The sequence below is a fragment of the Xiphias gladius genome, chromosome 1, assembly GCF_016859285.1.
Source record: "Xiphias gladius isolate SHS-SW01 ecotype Sanya breed wild chromosome 1, ASM1685928v1, whole genome shotgun sequence".
Classification (NCBI taxonomy): Eukaryota; Metazoa; Chordata; class Actinopteri; order Istiophoriformes; family Xiphiidae; genus Xiphias; species Xiphias gladius.
The window spans coordinates 5,169,517-5,179,308 of NC_053400.1; positions in this window are offsets into that span (position 1 = coordinate 5,169,517).

Below are 9,792 nucleotides of genomic sequence, written 5' to 3' on the forward strand. Positions count from 1 at the left end.
TCTAAGATGGCAGTAACTACCTGTAAACGACCCCCTGATGACCTAATTGAAACTGTTCGCACTATTTAATTTTGAAATAGCAACGGCAAATGGGGAAACTCCAACACTTGCACAGCCGACCGACCGACTCACTCACTCACTCACTCACTCATGGACGTTCGGGGATGTAGGACTGATGTACTGTGGCTGGTCCAGCCAAAAATTAGGTAGAGTTTTCTTATTATTGATTTATTATTGAGTGAATGCCTTTAGGGTGCCTGTTATTTTGATCAGTAAAAGAGACTAATAGTAGTACTGCATGCTTTTTTTTCCCATCTGAGATTTGAAAACTTTGAACCTCCGTATTTTAAAACTAGGATCGCAGCTAGAGCCTTGTAATTCCATCTCTGTTTGATTCCATCTCCCATGCAAGAAAAACGATACAATAAGGAAGCACTTTTATGTGTGTATATAGTATGTGTGTGGTTTGTTCAATTGCCCACACTTTCTGTATAAGCTCTCTAATTATTTTCTTAACCAGTCGTGTGTGCAGAGCTGCATGCTGGTTGTGCAAATGCTAATTTAAGGTGTGTGCATGTGTTTGTCACTGTGTGTGTGTGTGTGTGTGTGTGTGTGTGTGTCGGCTTTTGTGCATATTGTGTATGTACATAATTGTACTGTGCTGTGCATCTGCAACATCCGTGCATGAGTTTGTGTTTGCAGTATAATTTATGCCTCTTTATGCTGAATTACTGACTTGTATGGTCCCCATCACTGTTCAAGTCCTGCAAAGGACTGTGCTTATTACAAAACTGGACATCAGGCCTGCCTGTCAAAGAAGTGAAGTAGTTCTCTAGCTTGTACAGGCAAGACACTCAAATGTGAAGCGAAAAAAAAGTGATAAAATAAAACTTTACTGTGTCCTGCAGTGTTTAAATAATTGGAAAAAAGTCAATAAAAATGAAGATTTGATATGAAAAGTGTGTGATATCCTTTGTATTGTACATGCATCACTGTATATTATACACCTTTCCCAGGTAAGCAGAAATGGCGTTTCAGTGGTTTCAGAAATTGCTCCCACTTTTGTTCCCAGAAATGCACAATGAATCACAGATTAATGAAGATCATGACTTAAATAAACTGTAAAAAGAAAGTACTGAATAGAACAAATATGTAGCACATGCTGTCATCACACAAAATCAGGGCTTGTTAAATTTTAGACCAGCTTCAGGTCATAGAGCAAGGTGAATGCCATTTGCACAAGCAAACTGGAGAGGAAAAAGTGGAAGTATGTATGTGCTCTACATTCATACCATTTTCGGGTTATTGTAGCAAAAAGTGAGAGGGAAAAAAAAACTGGTTAGTCATTACTCTCCAGAACAGATTATGCATGCAGTAATGAAAATGCTAACGTATTGCCATCCAGTAGTTCAGAGTAAAGTATTACTTCAAATAAACATTCTGTTTCCCAGTGCCGGGCTTTGTGAATAAATGGAACAGAGAAGGAACAGAAGGGTTTTCTCCTGCGCTGATTGGGTGCAGATGTGAGTTCCAGTCTGGGTTTGGTTAAAGTCCTGCTGCCAGGAATATTCACTACAATTCAATAAATAGAGCTGTTAGGAGCGAGGCATTTCCTTGTCACCATGTCAAGGTTTCAGAGCGGATGTTTCACACGGGGTGTTTTTGCTCTGTCTATAGTGTATCTAATGCTTAGCCTATACACTCAGCTCAATATAAAACTGTGTAAACCGAGAATGCCGCTGACGCAGATTTAATAATGAATTTAAACTTTAATTTAAATTGGATTTATAGATGTTTGTATTAGAGTTTTTATTATGTATATATTAACAATATTTAGACACTTGTGGGTAGTATTGGACACATATATACACTGATCAGACACAACATTAAAACCAGTTACTGGTTTTAATGTTGTGGCTGATCAGTGTATATATACAGTAAAGTACATCGAGCCAAACAGGCAAGAAAATTCAAAATCCCTATTTGAACAGTTTTGGCACCTATGCACACTGCAGAACACGAATCATCATATTAATGATGTACTTGAGGGGTTGCATGTAATTTGATAATTATCTTACAGTATATTGTGTTTCATGTTATTTATCCGACTTTTTTGGCATCACACAAAACTATACCGTGTCGGGTCATCTAAAATTCCTAACTGTGTTTACTGTTCATTGTGGTCTTGTCAATTATAATCAATTGGTCACAGTTCATGCAATCATAATATGACTACCAAGACTATTCATCTCTCTGCAACTTATATAATATGAATCCTTGTTCAAATAACTTCTAAGGAGGAAATGTGGAAAAATGTGGAAAAAAAAAACACACAAAAAAACGTGTTTGAGGGATATGAAACTATTCCTGTAATTGTTGAAAAGATTTTAATGTTCACCTAGATCCATATCATGATTTTTTCTAATGCCAGAACCTTTCCAAATCCTAAAACCCTCATCTTCACACATATATTCAAAGGATCACCGGAATTAGGTGAATATTATTTATTTCCAAAGTATTTATGCACTTTAAAGACTTGCAAATGTTTCTAACTATAAAATTATGTTTTCTCTTGGCGTCTAAAATCCAAGATGACCCACTATATTAACCCAATACAAGTCTGTGTTTTGTAAGCGAAAAATAGATCCAAAGAAAATAAAATGCTGCATGTTTGGTGGACAGGTTGAATATCTAAGGGTGACTCCATCATTCATATAACTTCAGCATCATCTCATATCATACAGGCACATTCAGCGCACTCATGTCCTCATCTCCTCCGTTGTGCCCACAGCTCCCTTTCACTAATCTGTCTTTTCTTTCCCTTTCCTCTCTGTCCTCCCTTTCCTCCCCCTCTTGTTTCTGCTTCCCTGTGCTCATCTGTGAGGTGATCAAATCATCGTATGGAGAAATCCTGGTGATCCAAGAGCCGGGCAGAAAGGTCACGGAAAGAGTCCGTAAAATGGATGAAGCCTAATGATTAGCTCAACCTTTACCTAATCAATAATCATTTATCCAACAATATCACCGGCAGCCATAGCCCCATTTGCCATTAACCTCAGTGGTGAGGAGAGAGGCTGTATTGTTTCCTCTGGCAGCTTTATGGCACTCAGATGAGTGGTAGAGGCTGGGATGGAAGCTTAAGGTTGGATCTTGATGGCTCAGATCCTATTAAGGGAGTGTAGGTATTTTAGCGTAGTAGTGTCATATAATTACCCTTCTGAATGATTGACTGTGACACTGGCCATAGTGTTGAAATAGTAGACTAGGACATCCTTTTTATTAAACTATACAATGACAAAAAGGTGTCTTACAGTCATGATATTAATTTACAGATGCACTATTGAAATTATGTTAAAAATACTAAATTCAAAAAAAGTATCATTCACTACTGTCAAACTAAATTTTGAATCAGAATGTGTTTTTTTTTTTTTTTTGCTGAAAATGGATTTTATCGCTTTTTAAAGCAAAACGCTGAAAAAATGTCAACGTATTTTGCAACATGAAGAATATCTCTTCACACACTCCTTCACATACACCTCTTTCTCTCTCTCACATGCAGCAGCGGCAGCAGCAGCAGGAGCAATGCCTGTCTCCCCTGTGTCTCTCCATGATGCCATCTTCATCATAACCTCTCCCTCTTTATTGCCTTTAATGACTCCCCCTCTTCTTTCATTAATTCTTTATCGATTCTTCCGGACGTTGTCTGAATTATTTTCCAATTACAGCAAATAAAAGAAAAGGAAAATCCATTGCAAATACATGCCTGCATGTCTGCGTGTGGTTATGTACCTACACTAACATTTAATTAACTACACACATTCAGAAGATACCTAAACATATCTACGATTATATATATTTTTTTTGTTATTTTTTTTGAGGCATTGGTTCAATTTGGTACATGGACTTGTGGAAATTCATACCATTTATTTTTTTGCACACACACACACACACACACAACACACAGACACACACATAGATGAAGCAGAATGTGAATACAACGGCAGAGAAAGATGGTAAAGGTCACAGGAAGCTAATGGCTCCAGCTATCTTACATGGAACAAGCTCAGACACTTTGGACAGGTTTGTGTGTGTGTGTCGCAGAGGAGTAGCGCCAGACGTGAGTGGAAAACAACGCATCGCCATACTACGCATTCACACACATCCAAGGAGCAGTGGAGAGCCACACAGTTCACGTGGGCAAACACACACACACAGACACATACAGTACTAAGTGTTTGCGCAGCAATACAAACTACAGAATCTTTTGACATGCTGTTTGGAGGTCGTGTGTGAATGTTGATCCCACCGCCAGATAGATTCAGTTGCAGAGTTAGCCTCAAAGGTCCGTCAGATGGCTCTAGTTAATACCCATTGGTCATTAATTACAACAATTATTCACCCTCGCATCGCAGACACATATCGACTCTTGTTTTATGCCTCAGCCCGGGTTTTCTGATGATACAAAGGCTCAGTGGGAAAATAAAGCCACTGCATTAGGCACGTGTGTTTTTGTGAGTGTGTTGGGGGTGGAAACAGATTTTTACCTGCATGGGAACCTTGAACAGTTTATTCCGTACTGTACAGTCTGCCAGCCCCTCTGTTGCCTAATTAGATCACATTACTCTGAGGCACTGTCAGAGAACGTGATGGTTAATGATGTAAAAGATGATTTGGATGAGCCTGATACAAATGCACCAAGCACAAATGTGCATGTGAAGGTTTTGTGCCATCAGTCACATTACTCTCGTGACTTAGAAATGAGTGGCGAAAGGAAATTAAATTAACTTTTATTATGCACTTACCTGAGAAGTGTTTTGTTGTTCTGTTGTTTCCTCTCTTTTAGCAAATGAGAACCACATGTTATCTGCTTTGTGTATGTGTCCGTGTGCATGTACAGCAGATATGATCTGACCTCTTACTTCAAAGTGTGTGTAGAGTATGGTTGTATTTCACAATTGTGCACGCCCGCCTTTGCAAGTGTGTGTCCCTGTGCGTGTATACGTGCGAGTGTGTGTCCTGACCTCTCCTGCCCTATCTCTTCCATCCCTCCTTTGAGAGTGTGTGTGATATACAGAGCTCTAATTGTCAGGTCTGGCCCCGACATTCCTCGCCTCAACCAACCTACCAACACTGTGTCACTTTAACAACCACAAATTATCACCGCGATGGAGATCTCGGCTTCACAGTGGCTCTATGAGAATATAGATACATTTCCCTCAATAAATTACCCCCTCCTACCAGCGGCACTGCACAACCACACACACACACACACACACACACACACACACACACACACACACACACACACGGCTCACTACCTGTCCACAACGCTCCCCCCTCCTCCCTCACATTCACTGCTCTTTGACTGACATTTTTACCACAACATTATTGCGTCTGCCTCAAGATGGGAGAGTCGTCACTGCAGCAAATGTCGCTAAAGTATCTGCCTAAAAGGAGATGAGATGAATCTCGCCCCTCTGTGCCATTTGACCAGGGTTATTGATTCTCACAGACTCCGTCGGGATCAGAGTGGGTTTACCATATAGTCGGCGGCCACAGTGACTGCAGACAGGGAAAGAGGACACGGCATAGACAGGATGAAAATACAGTATGTACACATGTCTTGAGGCTGGTGATTGTTTCTTCTATGAGCATCTGTTCTTACTTAATCTTTGCTCAGGCTACAATCTGCTTCATCTTTCGCAAACACATCAGGTCCTTTTTTTTTTTTTTTTCTAGCTGGAGTGTATTCAAAGTGTATTCATGCACTGCATTTATTGCTTTTCCTTGGCTGTGAAATAAAATTTGCAGTTGAGACAATAAAATTTAAGTGAAATCAAAGGCAGAAGGTTTTTGTTTTTTTTCCCCCCAAAAGTATTCTCCATCACTTTCAACCATCCAGCAGAATACATCAACTGATATCCTAGATTTAAGTTTAAACCCCCCTAAAAATACTGGCTTTAGAGTATGTACAAATGATGAACAGTCACTATCAAACTGGGGCCATTAGATCCTAGTCTGCCATGTGGTTCATTTTTATATCTGCGCTAAACAAAAATAATTCCAACCACCCAATCGGATGCAGCCTAAGTACTTCAGCATGGCCTTGCGAAGCGAAGCAGTCATCTTCTCCAGCGGACGGGATGCCACGTAAGTGTTTCAGTCTGTCTTTATAGAAGTCCAGGCCAGCTCTGCTACAGGCTCAGCCAGGACCGGGGGTTCGGCTTAATGGAAGGCAGATTGAAAAAGGCTCTTGATTGATTTCCTACATCTTGATTTGATATCCTGAATTAATTACTTGAACTTGAATAATATATAAAGGAAAAAATAAATGTAGAACACTCAGGGGAAACAAGGAGAAGGCTTCGGTGTCGCTGCTGTGACTGCTGTACAGATACTGTATCCCTTGGCCACCCTTATTTCCCGTTGCTCTGGAGGAACATTGTGTGTGTTGGTGTGCATACGTGTGTGTGTGTGTGTGTGTATGTGTGTGTGTGTGTGTGTGTGTGTGTGTGTGTGTGTGTGTGTGTGTGTGTGTGTGTCAAATGTGTGGTGGTACAGACAGCTGAGGCATTTGTGTATGTTGCAGTGTAGGCTTGGTCTGTGTAGGTGTGGCAGGGAAAGAAAAAGGTTTATGTAGTTGCCCCCTAACAATATCAGTCAATTTTCTCAATATGCTTTCAGACTGTCGGTATATCTGTCTACGATTTAGATTGGAGTGACGAAGTCCATAAAAACAGGTATCTGTATGAAAATGTAAAACCTGGATGTAAGAAGGATGTAACCTGGAAGTAAGTCTTTTAGATTTAGTGTTATGATGTAGAAATGATCCAAACTATGCTAGATACGGGAGAAAAAAGACACGCGTGCTCTCTTAAGACATTTAATCCAAGTTTGAAACATGTGCAGAGGAACATTTGGGTTAAATGCAGGGACTTTGTCAAACCATTGTTCATGAGGAACCATAAACAAACACAGTGCTCTCAAGGCAATCATGTTTTAGGTGATTAAAATTAAGGTTTAAGGTAGCAGAAAGTTAGTTAAGGCTGCACTAATTCATATTTATAGTGTAACAATCGATCAAATAACTATGTGTGATGTAAAAGGTGTCGCTCGACGTGACCAACCCACAGAGAATTATCACTCAATTCTGTAGTTCCGCTCACCTCCACGAGACCTTTTCGTGTCTTTCAGCACATTGTATTGATCTTATGGCCCAAAACTTTACCAGATATTTTCCTCAGGAGTCTGTAGGGAGCGAAAAGGAGGGTGAATATTGGACTTACGCTTGTCAGATGTCCAGAAGCATGACTTCAACGTGACTGGTTATGTAGCTCGGTTTTTGCCGGATGTGTGAACGGGCTATTGATGGATAATATGTTTGCCGTAACTATTTTACAAGATGTTGATTAGTCACCGTTATGTTACAGCTTCTTCAACTGCATCTCAGGGAATGAACTGACTGATGACCGAAAATGTATTTAGACAAGCGAGAACATTTACATGTGTCACCTGGGAGGTTGTCATTGACACTGTTCACAATTTTCAGACATTTTATAGACTAAATGATTTAGCCATTACTTGAAAAATGATCGAGACAATTTATGAAGAAAAATATTTGTTAGTTGCAGCCCACCTTAAATAAATCACATTTTGTGTGTGCGTGTGTGTGTCTGTGACACTAGACACCAGTGCTCTCATTGATAAAATAAGAAATCTAGTTCCCCCCATAACAATAAAATATTCTAAACTACAAATTCATCCGCATATAGGTCATCCCTTAGTACAGGTGCCAGGGACCCGGCTCATTCTGTTGTGGCATCAGAGGAAACATTAAAAACTCTTCCTGCTCATCTTCTCCTCTCAGCCCGGAGAAGAAAGATGAAGGGAAGGTGAGAGATACTGAAGGAGGGAGGGAGGCTATCAGCCGGGCTCAATTGGACAACTATATGCCGCCTTCCCTCACTGCCACCTATTTTGTTCTCCCTCTTTCGCCGCTGACACCCAGATTATCATAAAAGAAGACGACTGCCATGAAGTTGCTGATTTACAGGGAGCTTGAACCAATCAATCTCAAAAGTTAAGATTAACAGTAAAGGCTTCAAGCTCCCTCTTCTCTGTCCTCTCACTTATTCCCCTTCTGTTCCCTCAATTTCCCTCCCTCCCTTTTTTCCTTTATATTTTAGTTCTCAGTTCATGACAACTTTATATATGACGCCCCGCTCTCAAAATGCCGCTGCCTTTAGTTGAGCTGCACTGTGATCTTGGAAAACAAAAACAGCCCTGACAGATTTTTCTTATTGACACATGTGCAAAAAAGATCAGCCTGTGCTCCGTCAGCCCGAGGCCTCACTCAACCCGTCCCATTAAAAGCATCTACGCTGAATATACTCACATCTAAAACAGGCATAATTACTGCTTGAATATTTTAGGATAATTGTTATAACTTATGATAAGTAGTTTTTTTTCCCCCTTCTACCTGTTTTATGGTGAGGATCAGCGATGTCATAAAGAACAAGGTGCAGCTTTTAATCATCAGGACAAATACAGCATTAACTTCTGAATTCATTCCCCGAATCTGCATCAGCTATGGTAAACTCTTCCTCATTACGGAAGCAGATGCTTTAAAAGCCAGACTGAATGGGATCAAAGGCCAGCAAGAGAGAGAGCGATTGGCTCCCTCGCTTGCCGCTTTAGCTCATTTTCATTATCATCCACTGACTAAAACATCTATCGCATTATGCACTAACAGTTTAAAAGCTCCTCTTTTCTCCGGCCTCTTGAACACCTTTTCTATATTAGAGGATGTCATCATGGCTAAAGCGTGGCAGAAAGGCTTGCGTCAAGTCGATCAAATCAGCCGCACCAATAATGACAGCTCTGGGAGTGGGTTTGATGATAGGAAAAAAGGTGGGACACGCACAAAGGCAAGAGGAGTGTGTGTGCATGTGTAGATACCAAAAGACACAATTGTTAACTATTTTCCCTTCGCAGCCATAGAGCCAAGTTATGCAGGAGTGTATACAATATACACCATGTCGCATATGTGTCTGTGTGCCTGGCAAGGCCGATGGTAATGTGTTTTTCTCCAAACAAGAAAGATTGCTGAGTCCCCTCCTCCTGGAACAGAGGCAGGGAAGCAGGGGGGCTGCGTGGTGAAGCTGGGGAATTCAGGTATATGGATGGCCTAAGGACGTTTCCATCATTCATAAAGTGCGGCCGCTATATGTGCCCTGACGCCGAATTGATCTTGCAAAAGAAGCAGGGTGGCAGAGCGACCACTTCATTAGTCTCCCTGAGCTACAAATCACCTGCTAGCACTGTGGCACTCAGAGGTACTGGTGTTACCCACACTAGATTACTAGACTAAAGTGACCAGCCATTCACACAGCCATTATGAGTGAGTTATGTAGCAATGCAAAAATATTCTTTATACATCTAGTATTACTGTGGATCACAGTCAACAGGAAATGATAAATGTGCGAGCGCTAAGTGCTAGCTCTAAGCGGCATAATCCACAAAGTAAAAAGCTCTGCAGCCGGAGGAAAAGAAAAAAAGTGAAGGACAATACATGGAAGACCATATTCGAACGACAGGTACTATGGAGCAGATGATCTAAAGAGATTTTGGAGTGTACCACTGCATGATTTTGCATAATAAGGAGGGAAAAGAGAAAAGCATCAGGCCACACAAGTGCGTTTTCCTTTAATCAGCCTTTTGATCAAATTGTGGCACAAATGGCTTGATTTCACCAATGAAATGTGGTGAAAATGCAAACTAGGCTGCAGAGAG